The sequence below is a fragment of the Lutra lutra genome, chromosome 18, assembly GCF_902655055.1.
Source record: "Lutra lutra chromosome 18, mLutLut1.2, whole genome shotgun sequence".
Taxonomy (NCBI): domain Eukaryota; kingdom Metazoa; phylum Chordata; class Mammalia; order Carnivora; family Mustelidae; genus Lutra; species Lutra lutra.
In genome coordinates, this window is record NC_062295.1 from 32,678,841 (window position 1) to 32,688,660 (window position 9,820).

Consider the following 9,820-nt stretch of genomic DNA (forward strand, 5'->3'; position numbering starts at 1 on the left):
GCTCAGTTGGTTGGACGACTGCCTTCGGCTCAGGTCATGATCCTGGAGTCCCGGGATCGAGTCCCGCATCGGGCTCCCGGCTACGCGGGGAGTCTGCTTTTCTCTCTGACCTTCTCCTCGCTCATGCTCTCTCTCACTGTCTCTCTCTCAAATAAATAAATAAAATCTTAAAAAAAAAATAAAAAAAATAAAAAATAAAATAAAAGTAATCTGTCCACTTTTAATTTTTTTTCTTTCCTTTTTGTACTGGCTAGAATCTACAGAAAATGTTGAATAAGAGTGGTAAGAGCAGACATCCTCGTCTTGTTCTTGGTCAGAGGCGAAAAGTAGTCAGTCTTCACCATTAGCTTTGCTGTTAGCTGTATGTTTTTTGCAGATGTCTTCTATCAGATTGAGGAAATCCCCTCTTTTCCTGCTTTGTTGAGAGTTTTGAAGTTTAAAAAAAATCATAAGAATTGAATTTTCCAAATTCTTTTTCTGCATCTGTTGAGATAATAATCACACATTTTCCTTTGTTCTATTAATGTGATACATTATTTTTAGAGTGAAAGCGATGTTGCATTCCTAGAATAAACTCCATTTAGTCATAGTGTATAATCCTGTTTATGTGCTGCTGGATACGGTTTGAAAATATTTTGTTAAAAAATTTTGTGTCTGGGGGCACCTGCCTGGCTCAGTCAGAAGGGCAATGGAGTCTTGATCTTGGGTCATGAGTTCGAGCCCCACGTCGGGTGTAGAGATCACTAAAAATAAATAAGTAAAAACTAAAGAAAATGTTTGTATCTATGTTCTTGGGTCATACTGGTTTACTATTTTATTTTCTTGTCAGGTCTTCATCTGGCTTTGATATCAAGGTAATATGAACCTTATGAAACCGGTTGGGAAATGTCCCCTTCTCGTGTGTTTCCCGAAAGGGTTTATGTAGAGTTGATATTATTTCTTCCCTAGAAGTTTGATAGAGAGGCGCCTGGGTGGCTCAGTCGGTTAAGCGTCTGCCCTCAGCTCAGGTCATGATCTCAGGGTCCTGGGATCGAGCCCCGCATTGGGCTCCCTGCTCAGCGGGGAGCCTGCTTCTCTCTCTGCCTCTGACTCTCCCTCCTTTTGTGCTGTCTCTCGCGCATGCTCTCACTCTCTCTCTCTCAAACAAATAAATAAAATCTTTAAAAAAAAAATACTCCTACCATGATTGATTTCAGGCTATCAATGTGAGGCCCCGGAACACAAAGCTGGGGAGAGACAGCTACCATTGGAGCTACCTGCTGGCTCCAGTAACACCACTCTCTGTCTCTTAGCAATTGTGATTTTTGTGTTGTCTCTTCATTCAATTCCAGATATTTTCTAATTTCTCTATCTTCTCTGACCTGCAGGTTATTTAGAAGTACATTGTTTAATTCCCAAATATTTGGGGATTCCCAGATTTCTTCCTTTTGTAGATGACTAATTTAGTTCTGTTGTTGAAGAAAATACATAGTATGATTTCAATCCTTTTAAATTTACTCAGACTTGATTGATGGCCTAGCATGTGGTTTATTTTGGACAATGTTTCACGTGTGCTTGAAAAGAACTGATGCTTTGCTGTTGCTGGGTAGAGTGTTGTGTATATATATTTGTTAGATTGGGGCACCTGGGTGGCTTGGTCGTTAAGCGACTGCCTTCTGCTCAGGTCATGATCCCAGGGTCCTGGGATTGAGCCCTGCATCGGGCTCCCTGCTGTGCAGGGAGCCTGCTTCTCCCTCTCCCACTCCCCCTGCTTGTGTTCCCTTTCTCGCCGTGTCTGTCTCTGTCAAATAAATAAATAAAATCTTTAAAACATATTAAAAAATTAAAAAAATATATATTTGTTAGATCAAATTGGTTGATAGTGTTGTTCAAGTCTTTTTTTTTTTTTTAAAGATTTTATTCATTTATCTGACAGAGAGAAATCACAAGTAAGCAGAGAGGCAGGCAGAGAGAGAGGAGGAAGCAGGCTCCCCGCTGAGCAGAAAGCCCGATGCGGGGCCCGAACCCATGAACTGGGATCATGACCTGAGCCGAAGGCAGCGGCTCAACCCACTGAGCCACCCAGGCACCCCAGTCTTTTTTTTTTTTTTTAACTTTTTTTGTTGTTTTTTTGGTCAGAGAGAGAGAGCGCACAAGCAGGGGGAGCGGCAGGCAGAGGGAGAAGCAGACTCCGCGCTGAGTAGGGAGACCAATGCAGGACTTGATTCTAGGCCCCCCGGGATCATGACCTGAGCTGAAGGCAGACATCCAACCGACTGAGCCACCCAGGTACTCCTACGTTTACAGTTTTTATAGCTTCATATAATTATGAAATGTTCTTCTTTGCCTTTATTTTTGCTTTAATTTTAAAAATTTTAGTAAGAAGTTGATTTAAACAATATACTTGAAGTAAAAAATTACCTCACATCCTCTAAAAGTAATTTATCACTGTTATACGCACACACACACACAAAATGGAATATTACTCAGTTATAAAAAAAAAAAAAAAGGAATGGAATCTTGCCATTTGCAACAACATGAATGGACCTAGAGGGTATTACGCTAAGTGAATAAGTCAGTCAGAGAAAGAAAAATACCATATGATTTCACTCACCTGTGGAACTTAAGAAACAAAACAAATGAACAGGGGCGCCTGGGTGGCTCAGTGGGTTAAAGACTTTGCCTTTGGCTCAGGTCATGATCCCAGGGTCCTGGGATCGAGCCCCGCATCGGGCTCTCTGCTAAGCAGGGAGCCTGCTTCCCTTCCTCTCTCTCTGCCTGCCTCTCTGCCTACTTGTGATCTCTGTCTGTCAAATAAATAAATAAAATCTTTTAAAAAAATTAGAAATAAATAAAAACAAAACAAAAAAACAACCACCACTACCAAAGCAAGATGCTTGTGCATATGCCCCAGTCACTTCATGCACAATAAAGGAAGGGAGGAGAGCAAATGAAAGAATAGGAAAATGATTCAAGATGTGCAGCCAAACTAAAGATTTCTAGTTGAGAACATGTTCTTGGCCTGCGGGAACAGAATTCTGGACTAAAGAAGTAGTTAGCAGATACTTCCTGACCGTGATGGAACACAACAATTGTACCTTTGCCCTCTGTTTCCAACCAGGCAGGTGTATCTCTCCCACTGATGGGCTGCCCATCAGATCAACATCCGACCTGCCTCCTTGGCAAACCTAGTCATCCACACTAGGTTTTCATCAGTTTACCAAGTGGCGTATGCTTCTTAATCTTCAACTGCCCTGCAGAACCACCCTGCCCATTGCCTTCATGTTACCACCACCGTTCTCGGTCTCGACTTCTTTCTTGTGTTTTTCATCAGAGCTAGGACAAACTACTTCCAGGATCTCCACCTGGGCACACAAGCAGTACCAGGACTGGTAAATGACAAGGAAGGTCATTTGCATTTAAAGGATATTTTGTTTCTGCTCTGTCTGTTCTCTGTCTCTTCTCCCTCCGCGTTCCTTGTTAGACATATGTTGGTACATTTACTGCTGTCCCTTGGTCTCTGAGGCTCTCTACATTTTTCTTTCTTTTTTTTTTTAAGATTTTATTTATTTATTTGATAGAGATCACAAGTAGGCAGAGAGGCACGCAGAGAGAGAGAGGAAGGGAAGCAGGATCCTCGTCGAGGAGAGAGCCTGATGCGGGGCTAAATCCCAGGACCCCGGGATCATGACCTGAGCCGAAGGCAGAGGCTTTAACCCACTGAGCCACCCAGGTGCCCCTGTACATTTTTCTTTAACATTTTCCCTCTCTCTTCTTGGGATTGGATCATTTCAATCCATCTACCTTGGAATTGACAGATTCTTGCTCTTGCCATCTCAAATTGTCGAACCCTTCTAATGAAATTTTCATTCCAGTTAGAATTTCCAACGGTAGAATTTCCATCTGGTTCTTCTTCTTCTTCTTCTTTTTAATAGTTTCTGTTTTCCTGCTGAGATTTTCTAATTTTTGAGTCACTCTCATCAGTGCAATCCCTTGAATTCTTTGCACATATTCCTAAGAGCAGTTTTGAAGTATCTGCTAAGTGCCACACCTGGGCCCCCGCAGAATCGGTTTCTGTTGACCACTCTTTTCTCCTGAGCGGGGGTCACGCTTTCCTATCCCTTTGTGCGTCCTGGAGCATTCGATGCTGAGGGTTGCTTCCTTAGCAACTTAGCTAGACTTAAACTGGACTTCGTGTCTCCAGACGTGTGTGTGGTCATTTGTACCTCTACTTGGTTCTTCCATTCTTATTCACTCTCGTCTAACTTTGGGATCTCCTGGTGTCTGCATAGCTCAGTTGTCGGTCAGTCAGTGATTTGGGCAGAGATTTCGTTCACGTACCCAGACCCTGTAAGGCTTCTACCTTCTGCCAGATCACCAGACTGTAGGCTGTACTCTTATCTTCCTCCGCTTATATATTCTGCTGGGTTGCCTCAGTTTCCTGGAGGAAACCAGCATGCTGGCATCATGGGATTCTTAGCAATCTTTATATCCCAGACAAGGGTCATTAAAAAGAACCATTAAAGTGGCACCTGGGTGGCTCAGTCGGTTAAGTGTCTGCCTTTGGCTCAGGTCATGATCTCAGGGCCCTCTGATGGAGCCCCGGGGTTGGGTTCCCTGCTCTGCAGGGAGTCTGCTTCTCCCTCTCCCTGTGTCCCTCCCCCCTGCTCATGCTCTCTCTGGCACACTCATTCTCTCTCTTTCAAATAAATAAATAAAATCTTAAAAAAAAAAGAACCATTCAACTCTAAAGGCAGCTATGCTGCAAAATAGTTTAAAATGAAGCGATTGTGTGACACTCACTTAAAGGCAAAATTACTGGGCTACACCCTGCCTGCGGCCCTGGCTTTGGTGCTTCTGCTACCCAGCAGAGCAGACAATGTGGGTTTGAGGTCTGCTTCAGGTCTATGTGTTTCCTGAACCCTTCAGGCTGGATGTGTTCACTTCCGACGAGAAGCAGGACTGTCCATAGCTCCTGCTCCAAAGAAATCGTTCCTACCTCCGGCTGTCCAGATGAGACCGGGAGCGGCGTCCAACTTCCGGCCCACCTTCTGGATAATAGAGCTGGAGAACTCAGTCCTGATATTTTTGTTGGCACGAAGCTGGAATTCAGTCCGTCTTAGTAGGAACCAGAGTTGCTCTGAGTCACTCAAAAAATCCATCCTGTCACCGGCCAGCCAGCCCTCGTGGCCCGGAGCCAAAGGCCCTATGATCAGGACCCCAGTGACAGAAAAGCTTGTCCTGTGGCCCAGGGTTGACATTAGCTTCTTTTTACCTTTTACACTCCCCAGCCTCTTGGATGCGCTGTTTATTATTTTTTTTAAGGTCCCAGCCTCGCAGGGGTAAAGAAGGACACTTCTTGATCGTCAGAACCTTCAGAATGTCAGGAATATCCCTGAGATGAGCATTCCCCCGATGTGCAGGCTCTACAGGTGACATTTCACAAAGGGAGCTTCTTGGCCTTGGTCCTATACTCAGGGTAGAAGAACAATAATAGAGGCTTTGGGGCGCCTGGGTGGCTCAGTGGGCTAAAGCCTCTGCCTTCGGCTCAGGTCATGATCCCAGGGTCCTGGGATCGAGCACCGCATCGGGCTCTCTGTGAAACAGGGAGCCTGCTTCCATTCTTCTCTCTCTCTGTCTGCCTCTCTGCCTACTTGTGATCTCTGTCTGTCAAATAAATAAATAAAATCTTTAAAAAAAAATAATAGAGGCTTTTAAAAGTTCAAGCCTTAACTCCTTTAGGAAATTTCCACATAGAGATCATTTTTTCATTTTAGTTTGGAAAATACCGTATGTCTGGAGAGACTTACATGGGTTGATTTACGCCTCTTGTAGCCAATAACCTGGCCAGAATTAAATGAGGCCTCTTGGACATCTGAAACCGTGGATCACTCGCTCCCTTCTCAAAACACCCTCCTCTACTGGCGGTGGCCTGGCCTCCTCCTCCTCTGACCAGTCTGGTCTGTTCCAGAGCTTCTGCACCTCTGCCCCCTCCTGGGTCAGCGCCGCCCCTGCACACCCCAGACCCTCCCGCACCATCCTCTCTGAGCTGTCTTTGCCACCCAGGCCCACCAGAGGGAGCTCTGTCCCCACTGAAGCTGACTCTCTAGTCTGGGTCACGGTCCATTACCAAGCCGCCCACACAAACCACTGATACTGGGTTCTGCTTTGGGGGATGACTGTCAGCCTGCGGGCTGCTCCTGCCAATCATAAGAGAGGCCCTGTGCCCTCTATTCTGATACACCCGCCCCCACTCAAACCTCCTTCTCCTACTAGGAAATCTCGCCAAAGATTCCCCTCCATCCTGCTTCAGGTGCAAAATCTAAAAAAAGCACCAAAGAACACAATAAACAACATAAATAATATTTTCATGCAATATTTAAAAGTCAAAGTGAATGCCCAAAAAATCCATAATGAGCAAAATACCAAAATTTTGAGTAAGGACTGAATGAGTACTGCTGATTTTTCCTCTGGCCTCTGGCTTCCGCGCGGCTCAGCCCTGCACTGCCGGGGCTCACCCCCTACCACCTACTCAAGGACTCGTCTTCTGTGTTTGCCTCTGTCCCGCAAGGTCACCTATTCCTCTCCCCCCTGGGTCCTTTTTTAGCATGTTTCCTGTCTTAAAACAAAAGAAAAACAGTCCCTGCTTGACCTCACATGCCCCGACTATCATTTCTCTGCTTTGTTTTCCTCTTTCTCTTGAACTGACTACAATTGGGCTTTTGTTCCCAACACACCCTTGGAAGCTGGCTGGCCAAGGTCACCAATGACCTGCACCTTGTTGGTGCTCCTCTCAGATTGGGCAGAGGAGATCACCCGCTCCCTGGAACTCTTTCCTCTTGGCGGGTTGGTCCCCTAGCCCTTTTGGCTCCCTTCCTACCTCGATGCCTGCATCTACTCTGGGTTCTCCTGTCTTTCTGGAATCTAAACATCACAGCGCACTGAGACCACCTCTCTGTCCACACAACTTCCCGAGGTGGTCTCACCCAAGGCCATGGCTCCCAATGATGTGAGATCCTTGATAGGATGGCAATTTCCAAACCTCGGCCCCAGACCAGACTTTTCCGCTCACTTCCAGACTCGAGCCCGACGGCCCCACTGGACATTTCCACTTGTCAATCAAACAGACTTCTGTTCCTGACGTGCTCACCCCAACTCAGCCTGCTGCCTCCACCCCCGGCATCTCCATCTCTGTAATAGGAATCCATCTTCTTTTTTTTTTTTTTTTAAAGATTTTATTTATTTATTTATTTGACAGACAGAGATCATAAGCAGGCAGAGAGGCAGGCAGAGAGAGAGGAGGAAGCAGGCTCCCTGCTGAGCAGAGAGCCCGATGCGGGGCTCGATCCCAGGACCCTGAGATCATGACCTGAGCCGAAGGCAGCGGCTTAACCCACTGAGCCACCCAGGCGCCCCGGAATCCATCTTCTCATCGTTGAGACCAAGCACCTTGTAATCATCCTTGATTCCATTTTTCTTTTCTTTTTTTAAAATTGAGATACAATTAACATAGAACATTGTATTAGATTTACGTGTTGTTAAAAAACAAAGCTGAGGGGCACCTGGGTGCTTCAGTTGGTTAAATGTCCTACTGTTTTTTTTTTTAATTTTTAAGATTTTATTTATTTATTTGACAGAGATCACGAGTAGGCAGAGAGGCAGGCGGGGCGGGGGGGCGCGGACCAGGCTCCCCACTGAGCAGAGGGCCCGATATGGGCCTCGATCCCAGAACCCTGGGATCATGACCTGAGCCGAAAGCAGAGGCTCAACCCACGGAGCCACCCAGGTGCCCCAAGGGCCCGACTCTTAAATTTTGGCTCAGGTCACGATCTCGGGGTGGTGAGATCCAGCCCTATGTCAGGCTCCATGTTGGGCTTGGAGCCTGATTAAGGGTCTCTCCCTCCTCCCTCTGCATCCCCCTCTTCAAAACAAAATTCAACTGAGTAGATTTCAGAGATCTTATTGACTTTGTTCAACAGTTGGAAACAAGGAAGTTCTAGAAGGGCAAAAAAGTAGGTTGACTATTGGAAAGTTACTTTCCTTCAGTCAGGCAGATGACCTAACTAGTCCTGATCAGGTAATTCCTGATCGACTGGCTTAAGATCCCATTTCTGGGAAAGCCGAAACCACAATTAAGTCTTGGTTTGGTGCCATGGGTCTTAGACTCCATTTTGGGCCTGGGTCTGATTTCCGACAATGTACAACATGATGATTTGGTCCGTGTATATACTGTGAAATGATTACCACAATAAGTTTACTTAATGTCCATCACTTCACATAGCTACAGTGTTTTTTCTTATGATGAGAACTTTCCAGATTTACTCTCTTTTTACTCACTTTCAAAGTATTGTTAACTACAGTCACCGTCTTGGTTCTTTTTCCGTTGCATAGTGCGTCTAGTCCACTAGCAAACATCGTCAGTGTTACCTTCAAAGTCTAGCCTGAATCCAACCTCTTCTCCCTACTTCTTGCCTGAGCTACTACGACAACCTCCTCATTGGCCTCCTGTTTTCATTCTTGCCTCCCTTTGGTATTTGCAGAAATGTGCTTTATGGACTAGGGGGTCATAGGTTTTTACAAATGCCTCATGTGTGTTTGAGAAAAGTGTGTGTATGTTCTTTAAATGTCTGGGACCAGAATTTTATTTTCTGTCCATTACAACAAGCCTATAACTGTCTTATTCAGCTTCTCTGTATTCTCCGTGTAATATTTTCTTCTGTCTGAGCTATTAATCACCAATATAAGCTCTTGTAAATATCTCACTAAGGCTATGAAATTGTCCATTCCTTTTCATAATTCTGCCAGTTTGTGATTTATATGTTTTTTTTTTTAAAGATTTTATTTATTTATTTGACAGACAGAGATCACAAGTAGGCAGAGAGGCAGGCAGAGAGAGAGAGGAAGGGAAGCAGGCTCCCCGCTGAGCAGAGAGCCCGGTATGGGGCTCAATCCCAGGACCCTGGGATCATGACCTGAGCCAAAGGCAGCGGCTTTAACCCACTGAGCCACCCAGGCGCCCCTGATTTATATGTTTTTTTGTTTTTTGTTTTTATATTTTATTTATTTATTTGGCAGAGATCACAAGTAGGCAGAGAGGCAGACAGAGAGAGAGAGAGAGAGGGAAGCAGGCTCTTGGCTGAGCAGAGAGCCTGATGCGGGACTCGATCCCAGGACCCTGAGATCATGACCTGAGCCGAAGGCAGCAGCTTAACCCACTGAGCCACCCAGGCGACATGTTTTAAGCTATATTAAATCTATACTCACTTAGAATTAAAAAAAAAAAGATTTTATTTATTTAACAGAGAGACAGATCACAAGCAGGCAGAGAGGCAGGCAGAGAGAGAGGGGGAAGCAGGCTCCCTGCTGAGCAGAGGGCCAGGGCTTGATCCTAGGACCCTGAGATCATGACCTGAGCCAAAGGCAGAGGCTTTAACTCACTGAGCCACCCAGGTGCCCCAAGACTAAACGGTTTTATGTTTAGTTCAAGTAAAAAGTCTTGATCTGAAACTCAAGGACAACGGACAAGATTAAAATCTAAACTCTGCAAAAAGGTGCAAGTGTAATTTCTCTTTCTATAATTAGCCCCATTCTTTTTGTTTTGTTTTAACCACAGATAATCAACAGTAAAGCTAGTTTGTTTGCATTAAACTTGGCCTGATTGTTTATTTACATAAGTGTAGCAAGATCAGTGATTGGCCATATAAACTCTTCTCTAAGACTGCTTTGCTGGGGATTTTCATAAGTAATCGCAGATCGAGCTCTTAAAACCCCAAGGCCAGGAAGCTATACCAAGGACTCACTTTGAGATTTTTACGTGCAATACTATAGTTTGGGTGAATTC